Here is a 16,413-nt window from a genome sequence, read left to right on the forward strand (position 1 = left end):
GGGCAGCAGGTCATGAGGAAACTCTAGCTCCCTCTTATCCTCCTCTTCCGGTCTTCTCAGCTTTCTTCCTCGTCAGCAGACACCTGTGGCTCAGCTTTGACTGAATCAGTGTGGACAGATCCGTTCTCTGCAGTGGCAGACTTCTCCTTCAGTGTGCTCGCCTTGTCAGTGTGTACTGCAGCCTGAGAAACACAACAAAAGTAGTTAGAGAACAGACCGGTGCAATCTGTTTTTAATTAGACATCCATAAATCACTCAGACCAGCTGCACACACCTAAAATGGCTTACTTGCCACTTTGAGAACAAGTTAGTTGTTCAAACCGAGATTGCGTTCCTTCAAACGTACAGGGTTTGACATTTTACATCAAAGAAAACACACCCACCATGTCAATACAATTTAAATGCAGAGATGATTTCAGATCAGGCTACACACCCGGATCATTTATCATTGTGCCATCAGAACTTTTAGACAAATCTTTAAAGAATAAACATGTTTACAATGAATCCACCACACCAGCTGGGTCTTAAGGATCAGTTCAGGCATGTTCATATGCCCTTTTGTGCACATGACAAAACAATGTTACCAAAAAAACTTCGGTTGTAACCTAAAAGGGTAATTCTTGGTTCACAGTGAATTTCCACAGAATTTATTTACTTTCGTGTTTCATGTTTCATTGAAAATGAGGCAAAAATGAAGTTATTGTTCTGACTTTACTGGTTTTACCACTAGTCTTTCCAGATAAAATAAGATAGCCTCATTTAGCTGAACTGCATTACCGTAGATAACTTTAAACTCAGACTGAATGCTTTCTAGAAAATTTGTAAAAGGCCACGCAAACAAACAAACACATGTAAATCCATATACATGGATTATTTACTACATGTCATTTAATTTAGAAATGCATTTGTCACATTGCAAGCCTATTTAATTTACCTAGGTGATTAAATGGTAAAAAATAATAATAATAATAAAAAAAAAAACTGTATTTTCCTGCTCACGTTAGGGGGTTGCAACAGCAGATCATCCACATGTAAAAAAGTAAAAAATAAAATAAAAATAGACTGTCAAATATCCACCTTTGTTTTAAAGCAAACCCAAATAATTGTATAATATTTGATAATTTTAGACTCTCATTTGCATAATAAATACTATGATTTAAAATAAGAGAATCCTACCCCTCCAAAACAGACACACACACACACACACACAGACACACACACATTTTATTCATACACACACACATTGATCAACAGTATGATTCACAGGCAAGTCTTGTGCAGCAAAAGGGATCATGTTGCAGGCTCTCTGGAACACAGGCCACATTAGAGAAGCCTCACATCCATTAAGCATTGTTTTTATCATCTTCGACTCCTGTACACATCACATGCACTTGATACACATGGGTGCATTGCATTCCCACCTCTGCTGTAGGATACGTGTTATACACTCTCAGAGCTTTAAGACTTTAAGAGTGAATTCATGCATTGATCTACATTCCCAGCCTGAACCAAACAGCACTCAATTTGAATCAGGTCAGAGTATCAAATGAAATGCCCTTGATCTAAGTCCAGACTAACTCATGGGTTCAGATTCCATTAGCTTATTCAGAGTTTTAATTTGTTAACCAAGCCTGGAATAAACACAAGGGTTTCAAATATCCGTAACATTTACTAGTGACAGATGGCAGGATTAAAAAAAAAAAAAAAGGCAAAACCCCTGAAGAACAGGATGCACTTCACACACCGGCGAACAATCACTGTACTGTATCACTGTGTCCCTAAACCTCTCTCCTCGCCTTCATTTAAAAACAACCCAGTGTCTGCTACACTACACCAAAAGTTCTGCCATCAACCTGAGAATCTGTTTACTCACCCACAGACAACAAGTCAAGGCCTTCGTATGTTATTTGAATGGGGTACATAGTTTGAGACCACTAATAAAAATGCTTGTTAAAAAATCTTTATTATTTTATTTTATTTATCATAAAATAATTTTAATGAAAAATGTTTCTGAAAAGTTGAATGAATTTTAAATGTTCTTCTTTCAAAAAGCAAAAGATAAATATTTGTTTGATAAGGGGTTAAAGGGTCAATATCCCAAACTTTATTACTATCATTAATAACCTAGAAATATTGAATAACAATTAACATTTACATTGAAAATTAGAAAAATGTTCAACATTTAAAATTTTGTTTCCCAGTTTAAATGACATTTAGAATCTGAGTCTGTATCTATTTTTAACTTTAATAACATTATAAAGCCCTACTGTGTTAACAGTAAACCCGAACCATTAGCTTACATCAAATACTCAAATCTTTGATCACAAGAAGGACTTTTTAAACTTGCTAATCACTGACATTTTATTCAAGCTCTAAGACCACATTTTTCACACCTACACTTGAGTTTAATAGAATAATAGCACACTTTGTCTTCTTATGATCTTGTTTCTCATGCTTGGTTTCAAGTTCAACAACTTCCTGTTTCCTGTCTATGCTGTGAACCTATATCTGAGCCCTAGAAAACTTCATTGAGCACACAGAAACTAAAATAAATCACACTCACGGAGCTACACTTTGTCTGTAGTTTAGAAATTAAAATGATATAAGCTACATTGGGGGAATCTCTTACCCAGATCTGTTGATCCATATATACAGCACACATGGGCCTTTGGAGAAGGAAACAGGTAACCTCAAATCACTGCTGTCTTTTTAAAATAAAGGGCCACTGTCTACCTTTGTCCTTTGACCTACAGCATTAGTGGTCCTGAAAAGCAGACCCCATATGGTCTCTTTTGCCCTGCCCCTTTAACAGACCACATTGTCCCCACTACAGTAAATCCCTGCTGTTAACCAAGCGTCCTTGCTGTGTAGTGTTACTGGTTTCCATGACAATCCTATAAGCCCAACGCAGCAGACTGACCTCTAAATAGTTTGTGGGATACACACACAACCCATAAATTACATGAAATGCAGTCCAGTTTTGAATAACTATATGAAACAGACCAAAGTATTATCCCCGATTTAGGACATACACACCAGTGTATTCAGCCAACACGCAACAGTTCACTCAATACAAAATAAATACAACTTTTACACTGCAAAAAATAAAGTTTTTTAATCATTCTTTTTCACTTGTTTTCAAATGAAAAAAAAAAAATCTAAAAATTATTATTTATTTTCTTAAATGAAAACTTTACTTTTTACTCCCAGTTCAGTAAGACAAAATACATTTGTATTAGAAAAACACATTGGTCACTTTAGTTTGCGGATCAAATCTCACTATTAACTAGTTATAAATCTGCTGCTCATTAATAGTTATTAAGTTAGTTGTTAAGTTTAGGTATGGGGTAGTAATAAAAAACATGGTCATGCAGAATAAGGCATCACAGTATGTTCTTATAAGTACTTAAACAGCCATATATATGTTAAAAGTAAGTAAGAACTGGTCCCTAAACTAAAGTGTTACCTATACATTCTCTTAATAACACATGCAGCACTGCATTTATTTTGTCTTAAGGGTTTGAGAGATTTTAACAGAGATTTTTTTAAAACAAGAAAACAATATTTATATTTTGCAGTGTAAAACTCACATTTGCAACAAGCCACTAAATAAATCACAAACTCACCTTCTCTAAGGAGGCACACACATTCGCACGAGACTGCTACAGCTTCACAGTGCAGCACTCCTGCGCTGAACTTCCCGAGAGAGCTAGCAGAGACGTGTGTGTGTGTTTTTGGTTCAGCTGGGTGAAGACACAAACATGCTGCCGGTCGTGCCTATGTTCCAGTCTCCCCCCCAGACTCCTGACTCAGCTCCCTTCACCTCTCCTGTTATAGACCCATGCCCTTCACAGGAGAACTCCGCTAGTCCCTAGGAAGTGTGAGACAGACTGTTCCTGCTGAGAAGCAGTACTACGATATCTCAGGCTACTGAGAGCAACTGCTCCCCCTACTATGTGAAACTCTTTGAGCATGACGCTTCTGCCCTCTGATCCCTCCCTCTCCTGCCTCGTCTGTCTGCTGCTGTTCTGTCACTTCCTGCTGAGAGACTGAGGACTGCACTCTGATGCACACTCTGCAGGTGAATACTGGGAAATGGGCCAAAGGTCAGTCTCAACGTAACCCACAGGAGGGGATCATGTTATACACTAACTTTTGAAGGTTTAACAATATCTAACAATACTCCATTTTAAACAGACTCACTGAGAGAATTTTTAAAATTGAAACAAATATTTTTTTTTCTTACAGTTTATTCTACCCAATAAAATATTTTAGAGCTTGGCATACCCAGAAAATGTTATATTAATATATATATATATATATATATATATATATATATATATATATATATATATATATATATATATATATATATTAGTTGTACTGCATGATTTAAATGACCAACAGAAATAAAACTGCTTAAAATGTTAAAATTTAAAAAAGGAAATGGTGAATCACAGTACTTAAAATGCTATTTACATTCAAATAAACCTCACACTTTTGCCATTACGGTGTGCAAAATCCACATATTTACAGTATTTAGCAAAATTTATACAGCCAATTATATATAATATGTTTATATAATTTGTGGTCTTACAGCTTGAACAAAATTTCAATGATTAGGAATGATTATGCTCAAAGATCAGAGATTTAAGTATTTGATGTATGCTCGTGGTTGGGACTAAAATGATTAAACAGAAACAAACACTGATTCTAAATATCATTTAAATCTGGAAACAGTGAAACTGAAATGTTGAAAATGCTTCAAATTTTGAAATCTAGATATTAATTGTTATTTAATATTCCTAGGTAATTAATGATATGTAAGAAAATTTGGGATATTGGCCCATTTAACCCCTTTAAATTTATTTTAATTTTGTGTTTGTGATGTTATTTTTGCTACAGTTTAGGACTTGAAAACCTATATATATATATATATATATATATATATATATATATATATATATATATATATATATATAATATATATATATTTTTTTTTTTTTTTTTTTTTTTTTTGAGTGTATGCTCAATAAATGTGGTCTTACAGCTTGAACAAAATTTCAGTGATTAAGAATGATTAGGCTCAAAGATTTAAGATATAGACATAGTTATTTTGTCTTGGGCTATTTAAATGCTTGCTTTGTCTTATAGCCTTCTAGTGGACCCTTAGGCAAATCTATTCTTTGGAAATCTATATTTGTTCATATGTTCTAAGTAAACATCTTTCTGAACCACAGTTAATGTAGAAATACCATGCACTCTCCCAGTGCAGCTTCACACACACATGCTGACACCCGTCCCTACAGTACCTCCTTTACCATGTCAGACTGTGCTTCTTCTGGAGGAAATAGCACCACTTTATCTGGAGCGCCCTCCTGTGGCAGAGACAAATATGTGTAATGCAAAAGATGAGAACAGAAGAAATAGCTAGAAGTTGTGTTAAAAAAGCAACAGTCTTTGGCAGATCCATGCCTCAATCAGTTCCCAGTGCTGCTGTTGCTGGACGTTTACCAAGAGTTTCATTCTGGGAAACTACCAAACTGTTGGAGTCATCCATGAAAAAACACTGAGCCCGAAAGATTGATCCTATTAAGATAAACCCTGAATTCCAAGTTGAGTAGCCTTTTCAATGTAGCACAAAGTCACCAAAATTATTCCTTTCAGGGTCCTCTGAATATCAAGCCACAGTTAAATGCACAAATGCATATATGTCTTGTAAAATCATATCAGCAGCAAAACGTCATACACATGCTAAATATTTAAATTATGGTGACGATTTGTTGGGGGAACTTTTAACTTTTAAGTTACTGTTTGGATTAACTAATTAGCTATGCTAAACAAAAATATGGTTACTTTAGGGAAAAATAGCCAAATACCTTTATTAATATTTAAATACAGAAATTACATCTTTTTTTTATATTTATATATATTTATATTAGCCTAATAAGTAGGCTATTAAACAATTTAGCGACCATATCAAAAAAAGCAAAAAGGCAAAAAAAGCAAAAAATCTGCATAACAGGGTCAAAAACTAAGAAGGCTAGGCTACTTAGCCCAATGAGATATCGAAAATGTGAAACGTTTTTATCTGTTACATTACATGAACAGTCCGAATGATCAAAACTTAAATGAAACTGACATTGCAGTGCTAAGCATGAAGAGAGAAGGGAGCTTTAAGAACCAGCCGATTAACTAGAATGAATGAGTTGGACATTTTAGCGATACATGGGTTATGAGGAAAAAAGCAGTTTTTTAATGATCTGATTCATTAGAATTAATTGAATTAAAATTAATTAATTAAAAATAGCCAACCAAGACAGTCATGCTACTGAAAAAAAAATTGTTAATATAGTAGCATCTCTACTTATTTATTCACTATCAAGCACCGTTGCGAACAGCATAGGCCTATTGGTTTAGATTTTTAAAAATCCCACACAGAATGAGTTCACTGACCATCTGCACTCTTTCAAAACAAAATTCGGTCCGAATGTTTGACATACAGTGAAAACAACAGTGCATGTCGTTTACCACAGCACTCTCTCTCTCTATCTGAGCTGTTATCTCAAGCACAGGTTGTCACAGGCAGTGTGTCAGTTGATGGTGAATGCTAACAGATGTCACCAAAAGTCATAACAGCTCTAAACCATAAGTCTAGTTTTAAGGCACACACAAGCATGGTAGTCCAAACGTTTCAGAAGAGATAAATACAGCGGTGCTAAGCCAGGCAGCAGGTCCCAATTGAAACCATCTTACCGGAAGCTCCGAAGTGCTGTTCTCATTGCCCATCTTGTAAAGCGGGCTGGTAGGTGACCCCTTCACACCAGACCAACAATGGCACAGGCCACCTCTGGCAGAATGAGGTGACCGATGAGAAAAAAGCAGACACTGTCAAGGAATTACAAACACTATTTCTTCGTCAAACATCTTAGAGAAACACTTAAAGCTTTGAGCGATCAGGGAGTGAAATATGTGTGCAAGTATGTGTCATGTGTTGAGATTAAGAGGCTCTGATGAAAGCAGAACAAAGTGCAGTGATGCTGTCCAGTAGAACAACTTTCACAGGGTGGTAGGAAAAAGAAAAACTCTTATTAGTATCATTGCCTTCAGGCAGTTTCACTGAATTTAAGAGTTATACAATGATTTATATAATAATACCTATCACGTAATGGCCCAAATGAATCATACAGCAAGTATGTAGTTCTGATTTCAAGTGCAGATCTGTAATTCCAATGTAAAGATCCTGAACACAAACCAGATAAATCAGATTGAACCAATCAAAGCAGACAATTCAGGAGAAACAGTAACCAATCAAATTGACTGAAAAAAAGGGGAAAAATATAGATAAAATCACAAGCTGTCTATAACAGAAAGTTTAGAATAAGTATTCTGTGATTCTCTTTTTAATTTACTGTACCGGTTTATACAACAGTACAAAGTGCTGGTAGGTCAGCACAAAAAGTTAATACTTTTATTAATCATAGGGGCATTATTTGATCAAAAGTGACAGTAAAGACATATCACATAAGATTTCTATTCCAATTAAATGCTGTTCTACTTAACTTTCTTTTTATCAAAGAATCCTGAAAAAACTATTCCAAAAAAAGATATAATAAGCAGCACAACTGAAGGATCATTTCTAAAGAATCATGTGACACTGAAGACTGAAGTAATGGCTGCTGAAAATTCAGCTTTTCTATCACAGGGATAAATTACCTTTTAAATTATATAGAAACAGTTATTTTAAATTAAATTAAATTGTCATTGCTTGATCCTTACTTGTCCGGTAACTTGCAAGCATGAGAACGATATTTTAATAGTATCCTTGATTTAAAGTTCCATTATGAAAAAAAAAAATGGTAAGTTCGTTTTAACATCCATGAATCATTTCAAACTGTGCACTTTTTTACCGTGCCACATTAAGAGAGCAATGCTTTCAGGCCCATTGCACATTTGGCTTGAGTCGCTCACTGTGTGAAGGTTAGTGAGAGTGATTGGAGGAGGATGTCTTATTAGCCCATAAAAAAAGCTCTTCTAGATGGGTCTAACAGACCTTTAGCCAGAACCTCTTTTAAGAACACCACAAGCTCATTAGAAACATAAATCAGCTTCCTGGAGGATTTTGCACACACACACTGTTGACCTGCGGCCAGCAAAATGCAGAAAGCTCCAGGCCCATCAGTCTTGCTGCTGCCCCCTCAAACAAGCACAACTCCAGCACGCTCTAATGTGGGGAAACTCAGTACACGGGATCCCATCTGTCTAACCCTTTGGTGGAACACCATCTATACCTAGTGCTATGAGGATTCATTGAGGGAGACAACTAAAATTCAGACAGCAGAAATACTAGTCTGTATACTAATACTAGATAGTTGTTTTTTTAGTTTCTTCTAGTGGGCACAAGAGCTATATTGTATGGGACAGTTTTACAGTATCATTTAGTAGGAGTCTGTTTTTGACTATTAGTGGTGTTAGTGGGTTAATCTGGTGCAGTAAGCTCATCATTTGACAGATTGTGCTAGTGACTGAGGGTTTTGGAGATTACTGCCAAAATCAACTAGTCAACAGCAGCTGCCCTCTGTCTCCTACTGCTGTGAGCTAATACTCTGGAAAATGTGTTGTGAAAATTAGACATGGCCTAAGACTTCAAACAGCATAACCCACTAATGGACTGTAATTTAATCCCCCACAGCCTCATTTTTGGTTACATCAAATTTAGTATGGTGTAATCACCAATACATTCGTGTGTTTGGAAGGACGTTGATTGAATGGGTATTAAGCTTTAAAAAAAAATTATATGAAATATTATACAATTTTGTGTTCCACACAAGCTAAATTGAGCATAATGGAAAAATGTTAATAAAAAACATTTATGCAGCTTCTCTGCAATTCAAGAACCTATGGTCTCTGCAGAGAATAATATAAAAAAGGTTATTATGAGGTATTTTAGTTTAAAATAAGATATTAAGTGTAAGATATGAAGTCACACTGTCAGAGATAAGTCGCAATTAATAAACAAAGTGGCAGTAAAGTCATATTTTAACGACTGTAAACATGCTGTAAACAAAATAGCATCTCCAAAACACAAACTCATTGTGTCAAACAGTTATACAGATCATCTTTCTAGGCTATATCAGACTGCTGTTTGTGCGTCCATGTGACTCTGCTGGGTGATCAGTGCCTGCTCTATATTTTGGCAGGAAGTGCAAACCTGCATACGAAACTTGTTATAAATAGATGCTGTTCCTGTCTGTCAATCGTTGTTTAGGTCTTCCCGTCCAGCCATGAGTCATGTTCACCAGTTTCCCTTCAAAACAAACTGTGCTATGCAATAAATTCTGTAGGTTTATACAATAACTTCCATGCAAATAATGTCTGAAGAGTCAAGTTTAGATGATCCCAAATTCTCATGGACCCAGACTGAGACGGACTTTCAGAAACAGCTAATCAATAAGATAAACAAGAGAGTAGAAAATGATGGCACTGCTTTAAACACTGAGTGAATGGAGTGTAATTCCAGCCCTTCTTATATTTGTGTTTTGTTTGTCATCCACCATAAGAGCCAAAACACATCTAGACTTTTAGATCTAAATACTGCAGACCCATCTGTAGTATCTTCCACCAATAATTAAACATTAGTATCTTCCTTTAGTGTGGCTAAATCACTTGCAAACATGACTACATGAATGCTGACATAGGAACACTCCTGAAGCGGAACAGGAACATGTCTCCTCTATTCCTGGACTAACAGTTTATGATCAAGCGAGAGAACAAAAATAGAAATTTTTTCACACGGTACAGAATTTGATGTGCTAAAATGCTGCATAATATAACCATGAAACAAATGAAATGTTATTCTTTTCCTGCAACATAAACATATGGTAAAAGAAGACCCACACTAACACCTAAAGTGAACCAAATGCAAATCTAAAGAGAAAATCAAAAGGTTTACTAGTGATGCATTACTAATGTACACCATGAGAGTGCAAGAAATCACCACATTTGAACACCTTAACTTCAAAAACAGTTACAACAAAGTGAAGTTAAACTCAAAGTGAAGTCGAACTCACTCACCCAGCTCACAGAAGCAGAAGCAGAGCATTTATCCAAGCTCACAATGCAACACTTAATGTAGAGCTTTAGATTTAGTTCTTTGCAGCTAGACCACAGTTAACAAGCTTGTCCCCTCTTGAGACGACTGGCACATTGGGTTGCTATATCTGCACAGAGTTTGAGCAGGCGAGAAGGGGTAAAATGACAGGGAGATCATGGGGGGCCGCCCTGATTCTGACATGGCAGAGATGACAGAGTCAGCTGGACGGTGCATGGCCCTTGGTAACACTTGTAAACAAACACAATGCCATAAACTAAGCAGAAAGGATTTTACCCTTCCCATAACCTCCTTAGCCTGTCAACAGGGCCCCAAAACAATTACACAGCACTTTCTCTGAGCTGTATACCTTATCTCTTTCATTTTTTTGTTCTCATTGAAAAAAGTTTTGCATTAAAAACACCAGAAAACTTATTATAAGTATATATAACTCTTCATATCAGTGGCCTAATAAAAGACATACATTTTTTTACATAGAGCAGGTCGCCTCATGGAGTGAATAATGAGTGAATATGTCATTTCTACCATGGTACTGATCGCTGCAAACTTTTGAAACTGAAAACACATTGACAGCGGTCTAGTAAGTATTCACATTGCTGGATGCCCAAATAAAACCCATTAAAATCTATGCAGTCCTTACAGAATTACTTTGGGGAATAAAATGCAACATAAAATAATAATTAGAGAACTTAAGAAGAGAAAGAAAGAAAGAAAGAAAGAAAGAAAGAAAGAAAGAAAGAAAGAAAGAAAGAAAGAAAGAAAGAAAGAAAGAAAGAAAGAAAGAAAAGTGATAGGCTTACGTCTATAGTAAAGTGAACTAATAATGTGAAAAAAAAATTCTACCCAATTTACTCACATTAGTGTCACCAAAAGCAGTCAGGTTGATCCAGTTATATTAAGCTTTTCTAACTAATAAAAATATTTAGTAAAGCACATTTTTACAATAGCACTTGAAAAAAGGTAGAATAGAATATAACTTACTAAACCAGTGTTTTCAGCTTTGTCAGGCATCCTGCAAGACTTTTCATTCAGTGGCTAATGCAACCGTTCTTGCTAAACTTTCTAGACTGTGATCTTCCCTTTCAATTTCAAATTCAATTCAGGTTTCCTACTGGAAAACATTACAGCGCATAATACATATATGCATTATTAATGTATTATCCATTGTCTGCTATCTGTTCACCTCACCTGTTTACACGTTTACACACAAACACACACACACCCCATACCATTTCACTTAATCACAAAATAATTATTCTCACCTTACACTACATAACAATACAGAAAACTGACCTTTTAAATGCATCAAGCAAATTCTTTTTTGATCACTGAAATAAATACTTTTTAAAAGCTGACACTCCAACACACCCCTTCTCCTCCCTGATACCATTATACAGTATCAAAATATTAACTTTATATATAACATTATATAACCATTATAATAAAACAATAAACCAAATATTCCCATTCTTAATGCCTATTAAAACAAGTACAAAATGACTGTTTAGCAAAATCCCTTTAACTGCATAAACAAGGAATGCAGAATAATAAGATTAATAAATAAGCACTTATTGTCTATGAACAATTAAGGCTGATTCCCTATTCAGTTATGGATAATTATGCATTCACTAATAGCAGATATTGAATGCACAAATATTAGTTGTGGTCAAGATATTAAATTCATTTTTTGACTCCTTTGTTTAATTCTCTCAACCTATGTCTATTCTCAGCACAATCTAGAATGCAGTTATTACTGCCTTTCATTTATCCAATATCTCTCATTCCTTTCCCTGCATCCTTTTCCCTCTCACTGACTGTACAGATATTGTCAGGCATCTTTTTGCACCTCCCCCTCTTTTTTTCCCTTCCATTCCCGTCTCCTTTCACGCTCTTCATCTCCCAAGCTCCGACCACTACAGGCCAGTATGAGAAGAGACAGCCAAAAAAACATGCTTTTTCTTTCATATCCCCCTGACGTCAGCCCAGACCAACACCAATACTCCCCCTCATCCCCTTTTTCTGCCTGCACTGACAACCAGCGAACAGACGGCGATGTCTTCCCACTCGTTCTCATTTTGCCTTTCTGTCTGCAGTGTCTGAGATGCAGTGTTACCTGGCTGCGTGCGACTCCGATGCAGCTTCCCATCCTGTATTCCATGTCCTCCTGGGGAGAGGTGACAGAAGCACTACAAGGCTTGCAAAAATAGTCTCTCCAGGATTGCATCCCCACTACAAAGCAATGGCATCGCTGAGCAATGCAAGCAGGGTGTGAGCAAGTGTGTGCAAGCGTGCAAGGATACCCTCATATGTGTGTGTGAATAAGCCTCATCTACTGCACTGCCCAGGGTATATCTACGACATACATGCTCATTCTCTGTTATATAACAACTACATTATATAAATAGCACAGCGAAGGATAAAAAAAAATGTCTTGACATTTGTTTTCCTCTCTTCCTCTGTTGGCTTTTGCAGGGATGCTGTAAGATGCTGCTCTGCAAGTGGGTAAAAGCCCCTCTGTTATCGACAGCGACCGTCACACAGCCTGGGAGAGGAGGGGGAGGACAGAAAATACAGAAGCCGGACGAGAACGAGAAAATAAAAGAACAGAGCATCTGCAAGTTTAAAAGAGCAACAGCTGCAGGCATGACGACACGGTACTAAGCATCAAAAGAAAATCGCCAGAGGAAAAGTGATGGAGCCACTCAAGTGAAATGGGACAGTGGCAGAAAATAAAAGGAGTTTACAAAAGGAGAGTCAGGATGAGATAGATTAATCTTTATGAAGACTGATGGACTGAATTTCAAACATTCATTCTTTAAATAGCATTAAAGACAGCATGAAAACCAGTGTTAATTTCGTTGACTAAATATTTTCGTCATTATTTTCGTCACGAATATATTTTTGTGGACGAAAACGAAACGAAAACTAAAATAGAAGGCACTGATGGAGACTAAAACTATGACTAAATTGATTGACATTATCGTCAACGAATAAAGGACGAGACGAAAATAGACTGTGACGAAAATCAAATCAGCAGACGGGAGAGATGCGAGGAATGAGCAAAAGAACCGGCAAAACAGAACAGACTTCATGAGAGAAGAGAACCAATCAGAGCCTGACTTATTGAGACGTGAAGCGAAGGTTTTCAGTTTTTATGAGCTCCCGGGAAGTCGGCATTCGAAGAGGTGATAGGGACTTTAAGCAACAGCCTCTGGTGGAACGGCAACGCCATTCTGGCGTTGTATTGCGCCTGCGCGAATTTAACTGCTACTTTGTGACGTTCTAATTTAACGGTCTACTACGGGAGAACAGCTGATTTGCCAGAGTCGCTACAACGTGAGAGGTTAGGTAAATAAATGTTATGTTTTTAGACTTATTTACATCATACAATATTAAAAACTCCTCTTCTGACAAAAGATTGTCATTTAACGCCAAAAGCAATCCTTCTCTTGCTTTTTTAAATTATATATTTTTTTGGATCTCAATAAATGAATTAATGCTGCGTTGCGCTGTTCTGTTTTACCGTTGCTTAGTGACTTTTACGTTCTTGGCTACAGCGGTGTGACGGCAAACTTCCGGTCGCTGTAGCCGTTCCATTCGCAGCTGTTGCTTAAAGTCCCTACTGTCTAAAAGAGCGACAAAATGTCCACAGCTCACTTCACGTTTGACGACGAACAAAACAAAACAAAGTGTAAAGCACGCAGAGCGCTCATTCGTGGCAAGAACACAACCAATTTGAAAAGACATTTACAGACGAGCCACCCGGACATTTTCTCAAATGTAATTTTACAACGATGTTCTTTTGTTTATTGAGCTAAGCAAAATTGGAATAGTGCAGTGCGTAGATGTTGTAGCATTAAATATTACGAACTGAAAAGTAGCTACTGTAAAATAGCCCCTTCTTCAAATTAGATGCGAGCACAATACTAATACGTAATATCATGATAAATACATTTGATTAATACTAATGTTTAGTATATTTTATAATGTTCTACTTGTTGACAATATCACAAATATTTCTATATTAGTCATGTGAAACATGAATGTTCACATCCTATCATTATACATACAAATCTAGCAATATTGTAGTATTTAAAACATACAATATTGCTAGACAAATGAATACCTTATAAAATCTTGTTACTTTTTTTATCCACCTAGCTGCCAACTTATTAAATATTTACTTTAAATGTATGCACTTATTGTTCAGCTCAGCTGTAAGCTTTAAGGTCCTGGACCTAACTTTATTTTTCTTTTATTGATGGTCAATTGGCAGCTAGTTATTGTTTACATTATCATGACAGTGTTTGTTGCTGCATAAAAGCTTTTGAATCGAAATAAAGACACAGTTGTGTTGAAATAAAGTTGAATTTGTCTTTTATATATTTTGGTTAAGTTTGTTTCCTATACCAGCTGTAAAAAATTGTCTAGTAGCCTAAATCTGTTATTGATTTTAGTCTTATTTTAGTCGACTAAAATACCAAGCAATTTTAGTCGACTAAAATACCAAGCAATTTTAGTCGACTAAAATAAGACTAAAATTAAAACAAATCAGATGACTAAAACTTGACTAAAACTAAAAAGAATTATAGTCAAAAGACTAAGACTAAAACTAAATTAAAATTTCGTGTCAAAATTAACACTGATGAAAACAAAATTGCCCACTGTTTTTTTTCTTTCTTTCTTTCTATCTATCTATCTATCTATCAAAAGTCCATCTATACTCTAAAAATATCATAACATTTTCTTATTGAGCCAATCATATTCAGATCTGCCTCCATTCAACACAATCCAATCAACAACCAGTGGATATGATCAAGCCAGACCCACATTTTTTAATTGTTTAATATGACACATAATGGGAAATTGTCTCAATACTTTAGTAAGGTTAGTCATGACTTCAGTTTCATGTTCACTCTGTTTCATCATTTACAATCAATATGATATAGATATATTGGTCTGTACTGGATATTTAATTTTAGAAAATCATTTCTGCATTATTTTTTTTTTAATGAAATGTGAAATGTTGCCATCATCTAGTGCTAACTTAAAGTGACAGCACTACACAACAACAAAGATTTAAGCCTTTAGGTTTCTTAAAGGAATACTTTACTCTAAAATGAAAATTTGCTAATATAATTATAAATTATTAATATATATTATTTTATATATATATATATATATATATATATATATATATATATATATATATATATATATTATTTATTCACCCTTATTCCATCCAAGATGTAGATGATTTTGTATCAGAACAAATTTAGTGATTGGTTGCTTGCCAAATTTTCAGTTTTGGGCGAACTTAAAAAGTGTCCTATAACAACGGGCCTATAGGGAATATATTTATTGAGTCTTTCTCATGAAAAACATTTACATTTCTCATCAAATATTCATCCAGTAATGAATAGCTATGCATATTTCATACTGTAAATGACAATGCCATGATGCCGAAATCAAGCATTTTTCCTTCTCAAACAAACATTTACAGATGTCACATGAATTTGTTTTTATGCATATCTTATTAATTGTATTAACAAAAAATGGACACCAGGAATGATACTGCAGTTCCCTAAAAAACAACTTAAGGTTAAAGTGTTTAAAATTTAACAATACCTCATAAAAGTAAGAACATCTTAGGAAATCTGACTATAAATTTGGTAATTAAAAGCTACAAAAAAGCTAGTGAAACAGGATTTCAGTCAAATTGAAGCCACAGTGACCCACAGTGACCTAAACATTTATGCATAATGAGCCATAAAACAGCATATACCCTGATTAAACGAAGCACACCGACGAGCACAAAGCCTAATATATAAAATATATGAAGATATGTAAAATCTCAACTTCAGCCACTGACCTGGATGCAGATTTACACCACTAAACCATCCAGAAAGTCCCTGCAACATACAGAAGCGTCTTGAGAACATGAGTGTTACTCAGACAGCAGGCAGATCCCTCCAAAAGGCTTCAGATGTCAGTGGGATCAAACTACAGGGCAGTTAATCCAAGCTTGGACCAATCTGTGTGCACATGGAGTGCCGCTCTATTGCCTCCCTGCACGCATTTTACACGACTTCATATGAACACGACAACAAAGCTCAAGTAAATAAAAATATTACCATACGACCATGCAAATAAACTTCACTAGAGGCAGCAGTCAAGATTGTGTATTTATTAATAAATTTTAAAGAGTAGTTTTAAATCAAATCCAGCTTTGTCCAGTAAAAAAAAAAGGTTATGTTACCACTAGGTGGTAGTGTTCAGCTTACTCTAACTACTCACAGCAT

At 35.6% G+C, this 16,413-nt stretch overlaps 1 long non-coding RNA gene across 3 annotated transcripts; it reads right to left on the minus strand.

Annotated features, from left to right (window-relative positions):
* Positions 1-67: 67 nt before the first annotated feature.
* Positions 68-16,220, minus strand: LOC113056701 (uncharacterized). Of its 3 annotated transcripts, none has more exons than XR_003277746.1 (4): positions 15,984-16,220; positions 6,757-6,850; positions 5,313-5,378; positions 68-182 (listed from the first exon to the last, which is right to left on the minus strand). It is a non-coding gene; the product is annotated as an uncharacterized LOC113056701 (long non-coding RNA). The 3 variants fall into 3 exon arrangements; XR_003277745.1 differs by lacking the exon at positions 15,984-16,220 and adding an exon at positions 10,075-10,654 and having other exon boundaries at positions 6,757-6,888; XR_003277744.1 differs by lacking the exon at positions 15,984-16,220 and adding an exon at positions 10,075-10,640.
* Positions 16,221-16,413: the final 193 nt, after the last annotated feature.

Source organism: Carassius auratus, chromosome 38, assembly GCF_003368295.1.
Source record: "Carassius auratus strain Wakin chromosome 38, ASM336829v1, whole genome shotgun sequence".
Taxonomy (NCBI): Eukaryota; Metazoa; Chordata; class Actinopteri; order Cypriniformes; family Cyprinidae; genus Carassius; species Carassius auratus.